Genomic DNA, 9197 nt, shown 5'->3' on the forward strand with positions numbered 1-9197 from the left:
TGGAAATTAAACCAGAGACTTTTAAATTACTAGAAGAGGGCATAGGACCAACACTCCAACATATAAGCATAGGTAGAAACTTCCTCAATAAGACTCTCAAGGCACAAGAAATTAAAATAAGAATTAATAAGTGTGACCACATTAAATTGAAGAGGTTCTATGTAGCAAAGGGAACCATCAAGAACCTTAATAGAGAGTCAGCAGGATGAGAGATCTTTGCCAGCTGCTTCAATAGAAGACTAGTATCTAGAATATACAAAAAACTTAAGAAACTTGCTGCTAAAAATAACTTCACAGTCTCTGGTCTAATTTCTAAGTCTTTGATCCATCTTGAGGTGATTCCTGTGCACAATGAGAAGTAAGGATTCAGTTCCATCTTTCTACAAATGGATAGCCAGTTCTCCCAGCACCATTTGTTGGAAAGGCTGTCTTTTCTCCATTGTATGAATTTGGCCCCTTTGTAAAGTTTAATTGACTATAGATGTGTGGGTTTGTTTCTGTATCTTCTATTCTGTTCTACTGGTCAGTCTGCCTGTTGTGCTAATACCATGCTATTTTTACTACTATTGCTCTATAGTATAATTTGAAGTCCGGGATTGTGATGCCTCCTTCCTGGTTCTTGTTGCTGAGAATTGCTTTGGCTATTCTGGGTCTTTTCCTTCTCCATAAAAAAGTCATGACTGATTTCTCTAGATCTAGAAGAATGTCATTGGTATTTTAATGGGAATTGCATTGAATCTATATATCACTTTTGGCAGAATGGCCATTTTGATGATATTTATTCTGCCTATCCATGAGCAAGAAAGATCTTTCCATCTTTCAAGGTCTTCTTCAATTTCTTTCTTTAATGTTTTGTAGTTTTCTCTGTGAGGGTCTTTTATATCTTTGGTTAGGTTTATTCCTAGGTATTTTATTGGTTTAAAGGATATAGTAAATGGAATCATTCTCTTTATTTCTTTAATTGTGGATTCATTGTTGGCATAAAGAAAAGTAACTGATTTCTTTAGGTTGATTTTGTATCCTGTAACTTTGCTGAATTGGTTAATCAACTCCAGAAGTCTTTTGGTTGAGTTCGTTGGGTCTCCTAGATAAAAAATCATATCATCTGCAAATAAGGATAGTTTTAATTCCTCTCTTCCTATTTGAATCCCTTAGATTTTCCTCTCTTTTCTTATTGCTGTGGCAAGAGTCTCAAGGACTATATTGAAAAGGAGTGGTGATAGTGGGCATCCTTGTCTTGTTCCTGACTTTAAAGGGAATTCTTGAAGTTTTCCCCCATTCAATATGATGTTGGTTTTGGGTTTAATAATGTTGAAATATGTTCCTTCTATTCCAATTTTCTTCAGTGTTTTTAACATAAATGGCTGTTGGATTTTGTCGAATGATTTTTCAGCATCTATTGATAGGATCATGTGGTTTTTGTGCTTAGTTCTATTTATGTGGTGAATAACATGTGTTGATTTGCATATGTTGAACCAGGGTTACTGGATTCTTTGTGCCAAGGTTCCTGGGTATGTTTTGGTTTGTGAGATATATTTATTTTGTTGGTTAAGACTCGGCCTTCTTGGTAGTTTATTTATTTCAGCCACTGAGAAGTGCTGTGTCCCACAGTCGCCATTTTGCTAAGCCAAGCATAGTTTTCAACAATATATATATATATATATATATATATATATATATATATATATATATATATATGGTGGTACTGGGGTTCCTGGAAGCCCTTCTACCTCCGGGCTACACTCCCAGACCTATTTTCCTATTTTTACATTTTCATTTGGAAACAGAGTCTCCTAAGCCAGCGCGCGCAGCTGGCTTCGAACCTGTGCGATCCTTCTGTCTCTGCCTCCCAAGCGCGGGGATTACAAGCGTGCGCCACCACGCCTGGCTGAACAAATAATATTTGGACAGTGGCTATCCACTTGTAAAAAAAATAAATTTAGACTCCTCCCTCACACTATACACAAACATTAACTCAAAATATATCAAATATTGAAATGTGAAAATTAAAAAACTTTTAGAAGAAAATATAATGCAAATTTATGTAGCCTTGGATTAGGCAAAGATTCTTCGATATTAAACTAGCAAGAACAAACAACACCAAAAACACCCAGATACATCAAACTTCATCAAAATCAAATATTTGTGATTTAAAGAACATAGTCAAGAAAATGAAGAGGTAATAAAATATGAGGTAATATTTGCAAATCATAAATCTAATGAGAAACAGTTATTTTCTATACTAATAGATTTAAGGTAGGAATGGATCCTAAGTAAGCATAGCTGTCAGGGCTGCAGTTAGAAGAAATAATTTTGAAAATTAAGAACACTGTTCAGCTTTCGAATGCTGTGGCTCTTTTCTCTCCTTAGGAACAAGCTGAGACCCCCCAAACAGTTTTATTTCTCTCTAGCATGGAGGTCATGCAGATATATGTAGCTGAGCCAGGGGCCAAGAACAGTAATAAGGAACACCTCTGATGGGCACATAAGACATCCTGGGTTGAAGGATATTATGACCTTTAAGAAGAACACCTCTGATAGGCACATTGACATTTGAGGTGGAGGATGCTATGACCTTTAATGAAGAACACGTCTGATGGAAACATAGACATCCTGGGGTGAAGGATATTATGACCTTTAAGAAGAACACCTCTGATAGGCACATTGACATTTGAGGTGGAGGATGCTATGACCTTTAATGAAGAACACGTCTGATGGGCACATAGACATCTTGAGGTGAAGGATGTTGTAATGATTAATTAAGACCACTTCTGATAGGAACATAGACATCTCAAGGTGAAGAATGCTATGACAATTAATAATGAGCACATAAACATTCTGAGGAGAAGGATGCTATGATTACTAATGCAAAGCACTTCTGATGGGTGCATAGATATCCTGGGGTGAAGGATGCTACGATCTTTAATGCTGAGCACCTCTGATGGGTTCATAGATATCCCGAGGTGAGGGATGATACCACCACTAATAATGAGCACATAGACATCTTGAGGTAGAGGATGCTATGACCATTAATGAAAAACACATAGACATCCCAAGGTAGAGGATGATACCACCATTAATGAGGAGTGTATAGACATTCTGAGGTGAAGGATGCTATAAGCACCAATGAAGAACACTACTGATAGGTAAACAGACATCCCAGGGTGAAGGATGCTATGACCTTTAATGACAGACATCTTTGATGGGTGCATAGATATATTGATGTGAAGAATAATATAACTGCTAATGAATAGCACTTCTGATAGGCACATAGACATCCCAAGGTGAAGGATGATATTATAACCACTAAGGAAGAACACATCTGATGGGCAAATAGACATCCTTGGGTGAAGGAAGATACCACCAATAATGACAAGCACATAGATATCCCGAGGTGGAGGATGCTATGACCATTAATGAAGAATATCTCTGATGGGCCCATAGACATGTCAAGGTGAAGGATGATAGCACCATTAATGAGGAGCACATAGACATCCTGAAGTGGAGAATGCTATGACCACTAATAAAAACACCTATGACAGGGCACATAAACATCCCGAGGTGAAGATAATACAACCATTAATGAGGAGCATATAGACATCCCGAGATGAAGGTTGCTATGACCATTATTGAAAAGCACATAGACATCCCAAGATGGAGAATGCTCTAACCAATAATGAAGAGCACCTCTGATGGACACATAGACATGTCAGGTGAAGAATGCTACGACCATTACTTTGGTATGGAGGGAATGTCAACTGAGCAATGGCCCTATTTCCATCATTTTCTTCACAATCACAACCCAGTATTCATTCTTTCATCATTTTAATCATGTTAGTGCCAATTGGCAAATATTTGTTAGTTCTGTTGAATCATGGTAATGGCTAGAAGTCAGTGAAATGGAAAGAGTGTAAGTATATTTCAGCAATTTCAAATACATGGTTTATATGAGATAAACCAATAAAAATTCAGTAAAGGCTTTTGCAATTAAAATCTATTATTATTAGAGAGACCAATAAAGATTCAGTACAGAATTTTGCAATTAAAATCTACTGTCATTGAGATGTGGAGTACGGAGTAAAAGATGTGCATACCAAAGTAAACATAGCCATAAGAAAAGAGATTCCTAAGCCAAGCATGGTGGTGCACGCTTGTAATACCAGTACTCGAGAGGCTGAGACAGGAGGATGGCAGGTTTGTAGCCAGCCTCAGCAACTTGTGAGGCCCTCTGCAACTTAGTGAGACCCTGTTTCAAAATAAAGACTAAAAAAAAAGTAGGACTGGAGGTGTAGTTCAGGGGTAGAATGTCCCAGGGTTCAATCTCCAGTACATCCCCATAAAAAGAAAACAGATTTCTATTTTTATGGGTACGTGATCACAGAGGTCAGTGAGGTCTGCCAGAGTCTCTCCACCTGGATCTCTGTGGATCGTACATCTATTAAAATGAGGACCAATGATGCTGTTCCCTCCAAGGCCATGTGATTTTTTTTCTTATCTTGATATTTTCATTCTGCACATAGTTTCCCTCAGTGCCCAGTGAACCTGCTTGTTATGCAGCATATAGATAACAGGGTTCAGCAGTGGGGTCACCACGGTATAGACAAGAGTGACTTTTGCTGGAGACCAGTCTGCTCCCTTGCTTTGGTTTCACAACTATATAGAAGCAGCAGCTGTTCATTACAAAAAGGACAATGAGGCATGAGAAGCAGGTGGAGAAAGATTTCTGTCACTTCTTCCCTGCTGAGAGACACATGATGATCACTGTGTTGCTGTAAGCAATGATTATTATAATCAGGGCTGTGGAAAGGATAAAGAAAGTGAGACCAAAGGCCAATGTCTCAATAGATCTAGTATCAAAACAGAAGAGATTTTTCAAAGGCCCAAAATCACAGAAAAAGTGGGGGCCACAGAAGGACAACTGGGACATCTTCAGCACTCAGCCAGTGATGAGAGTGAAGCTCTTGGCCACACAGGCCATGAGGAGGAGGAAGCAAGTCCTTGGATCATGTAGAGGGTTGTAGATGGCTACAGCCTGGTCCACAGACATCAAAGCTGTGAGGAAGAAACATGTTGTCCCAGAAACACAAAGGTCTGTATGAAACAGGCAGCAAAAGACATTGCCTTTCTGCCCTGGAGAAAAATAACCAGCATCTTGGGAATGGGTGCATGTTGAACTGCAGGAAACCTCTCCAGGGTGCACTCCTGGACAGTTGTCCCATTTTTCATGTCTACCAGATAGATCTCTCTCCCACAGTCCAAACCTGTAACAAAGAGAGTAGAGAGAACCAAGAGCATCTAAGGGAGCTGAGCTCCAGTTGTTGGACTGCCAGGAGATCAGCAGCTTTAGCTAGAGAGCTGGCGCTTGGATTAGAAGTTCCAAGTTCAACACTAGTTCCAGCCCATGAGAGCCGAGTTGTCCTTGTGAATTAGTAACCTTTGAGAACTTTGCTTTCACCTTCTGTAAAATGAAGACGATGACAGGACCTTCCTGTTCAGGTTCTTGTGACAACTGAATAAGAAAGATACAGCATGCCACTCAGCTGACATGTGATGATAATATTACCTGCATGTTCCTCAAAGTGTCTATAGTCTTATGATTATTAGCATATTATTCTTTGGTCCAAATCACCACTACCATAATCATCACTGCTTGTTGAAGACTTTGCTAATGCCTAGTATAATACCAATCACCCAGATTTAATATTTCTATTATTCTCCACAATAATCATGAGAGTTAGGTTGCCCCAACTCAGCTTCCACAGAGGAGAAACTGAGGCTTATAGTATTCCATAGAGGTTAGGTCATACAGCTAGGAAAATCACAGCTGGGAATATAGCCATGCTGACCAAATCCAAAGCCCCTGCTGTCTCCAATGCTGTGACAGAATGCATGCATGCATGTGTGCATGTGTGTGTGTGTGTGTGCGCGTGTGTGTGCGCGTGTGTGTGCGCGTGTGTGTGTGTGTGTTGTGTGTGTGTGTGTGTGTGTGTGTGTGTGTGTGTGTGTGTGTGTGCGTTGTATGTGGGGGAGTTCTGGGAACTGAACACAGGGCCTTTCTACCTCTGAGGTGCATCCCCAGGTCTCTTTTTTTGTTTCAAAACAGGGTCTTGCTAGGTTTCTGATAATCTTGCTATGTTCCTGAGGCTCTCCTAGAACCTGCGGTTCTTCTGTCTCAGCCTCCCAAGTATTGGGATTATAGACATGTGCCACCATGCTCAGCTGACAATATATTTTTAGTAGGAACAAATGTACTGTTGACTGTCTTTCAAGCTTAAATGAAGCTGCATTCATCTGACTTTTTTCCATCCTTCAGCTAATACTGTTGGTAAATTATAAACCTAAGGAATAACGTGGAGTTTAGAGTTGATCAGCTTTAGCACAACCATGTTACAGAAGCCATTTGAGATGACCAGAGGCATTGGGGGTGCTCAGCAACAGGATCCCATTTCCCTTGAATGAAGATAGGGTTGCAGCCAACCACAGAAAGGTTAGCGATTGATCACAAGAACTGCATGTCACCCTATAATACTCCTGTGCTGCCAGTAAGGAAACCAGGAAGCTCTTAGTAGTTGGCTCCTGATTTGAAGACCATTAACCAAATTATCCAAAGTTGAGACCCTGTTGTGCCTACCCCCTCTTGAGTAAGGTCTTGCTCTTCAGTAAGGTCTTCATGATCACAAATGGTTCATAGTGGTTGATTTAAAGGATATCTGCTAATGGACACCTAGGTTTGTCTCATAAGTTGGCTATTGTGAATTGTGCTACTGTAAACATGGACATGCATATATTTCCCCACATCCTTGCCAACATTAATTGTTTTTTTTAATTTTAATGATTACCATTCTGATTGTGGTTAGAATCTCAATGTGCTTTTGGTTTGCATCTCTCTGCTTGCTGATGATAATGAACATTGTTTCATATATTTATTGGCCACTCACATATCTTCTTGTAATGTGTCTATATAGTTCAACTGACCATTTCTTGATTTGGGTGTTTTAATGTGAAGTTTAAGTTCTTTGTATATTCTAGATATTAGTTATCTGCCAGAGGGATAACTGGTAAATATTTCCCATTCTGTAGGCTTTCTCTTTAGACTCCTGATGGTTTCCTTTGATGAGAGGAAACTTTTTACTCTAATGTCATCCCATTTATTAATTCTTGTTTTAATTTTCTAAGCAATGTGGGGTCTTGTTAGGGAGGTTTCTTCTTGCCTATATGTTGAAGTGTTGGACCTAAGCTCTTCTCTAATAGCTTCAAAGTCTTTGGTCTAATTTCCAGTTTTATCTCTATTTGATTCTTATGTAGGCTAAGAGGTAAGGACTTAGTTTCATTTTTCTACAACTGGATAACCAGTTTTCCCAACAGCATCTGCTGAAAGGGCTGTCTTTTCTCAAACATATGTGTTTGGCACCTTTGTAAAAAATCAATTGGCTATAAGTGCGTGGATTTGTTTCTGTATCGCCTATTCTGTTCCATTAGCTTATGTGTTTGTGTCAATACTATGTTTTTTTATTACCAAGTTCTGTAGTATAATTTGAAGTCAAGAATTGTGATCCTTCCTGCATGGTTCTTATTGCTGAGAATTGCTTTGGCTATTTTGGGTCTTTTGTTTCTCTCTATAAAATTTATGACTGATTTTTCTAGGTCTATGAAAAGCAACACTTGTATTTTGATAGGAATTGCATTGGCTCTTTAGATCATTTTTGGTAGAATGACCATTTTGATAATATTTATTCTTCCTATCCAAGAGCAAGGGAGATCTTTTTCATCTTCTAAGATCTTCAGTTTCTTTCTTTAAAGTTTTATAATTTTCATGGTAATGGTATCTTCTTGATTAGGTGTATTCCTAGGTATTGTATTATTTTTAGGTTATTTATTTATTTATTTTGGTGGTACTGGGGTTCCTGGAAACCCTTCTACCTCCGGGCTCTGCTCCCAGACCTATTTTTATATTTTTATTTGGAAACAGGGTTTCTTAAGCCAGCATGGCTGGCTTCAAACCTGCGCGATCCTCCTGTCTCAGCCTCCCAAGCGCGGGGATTACAAGCATGCGCCACCACACCTGGCTTATTTTTTAGGTCATTGTGACTGAATTTTTTCTGGATTTCTTTCTCAGTGGATTCATGGCTGGCATATAGAAAAGCTACTGATTTTTTTATTTTTATTTTTATTTTTTTTATTTTTTTTAAAATTGGTGCACTGTATTCATACATCATAGTAGGATACATACTTTTGTAGACATACTTGCACACTTTTCTCAGTCAGCCCCCACCCAATCCCCACCCCATTCTCTCCCTATCCCTCCCTCCCATGCTTGGCTTAGTAGTTGACATCTAGTATTATAGCAATTTATCTAAAATTAAAAATGGTAATCTCACATAACAGTTTCATTTGTCTGATACCAAGCTTTTGATGACTTAAAGATGACATTTCAATATTTCTTTTTGCTTTCTTTCTTACCAGAGAATATTTTTTTTCTATTTTTTAGGTGAAACTATCATATATTTATGATATGCCCTCATGGCCGTGCTGACCAGGGGGCTTCCAGCCCAGCACTATGTAGCTCCGGGTAGCCTCGGTGACAGAGAGGTCTGTGGGGGGCCCAGGAACAATGCCTTCTGTGGGCTCCTCTTCAGTGACAATGATATGCCCGGTCCAGGGTGCCAAAGGGCAAGTTTTCAGTCTAACCTTTTCCGCTGGATCCAGAGCGGCCACGGGCTCAGACACCCGAGACGGTAGGCCAATTCCAGTTTTATTCACAGCTCGGACTCAGAATATGTAGGAGCGCCCTTCTATTAGGACGGTGACCGGGAAACATGCGAACTTCACCGGCGTGTCGTTGCACTGGGACCAGCTCTCGGTGCCCACCTCACACCAGATCCAGATGTAGATCATATCCAAGCTGAGGAAATTTCCCATGAAGTGCACCATGTTCTGGTGCAGAGTCCCTGCTGTGCTGATCCGAAGGGCCCCTGCAGGACTGTGCTGATCCTATGAGCCGGCCACAGGAAGACAATCAACAAGTTCCATTTGAGATACTTGGGTCGCTTGCTGAGAACCATCTGTCCCTGCACCCCTCCAGAGCTCTCAGGAAGGGAGTCCCCCGAGTTTCAGGGTGGGGAGAAGATGCGCTGACTGCAGAGCCTCCAAGAAGCTAGATGCCCTAATGAGTCCCGGTTTCTCTGGCCTCATTGGTC

The 9197-nt window shown here is 40.0% G+C and overlaps 1 pseudogene across 1 annotated transcript; it reads right to left on the reverse strand.

The window, feature by feature from the left end:
• Positions 1-4491: 4491 nt before the first annotated feature.
• Positions 4492-5226, reverse strand: LOC308262384 (olfactory receptor 6C75-like; annotated as a pseudogene). The gene has a single exon. The product of its transcript is annotated as an olfactory receptor 6C75-like (transcript).
• Positions 5227-9197: the final 3971 nt, after the last annotated feature.

This window comes from Muscardinus avellanarius (assembly GCF_963383645.1).
Source record: "Muscardinus avellanarius genome assembly, chromosome: 4".
Lineage (NCBI taxonomy): Eukaryota > Metazoa > Chordata > Mammalia > Rodentia > Gliridae > Muscardinus > Muscardinus avellanarius.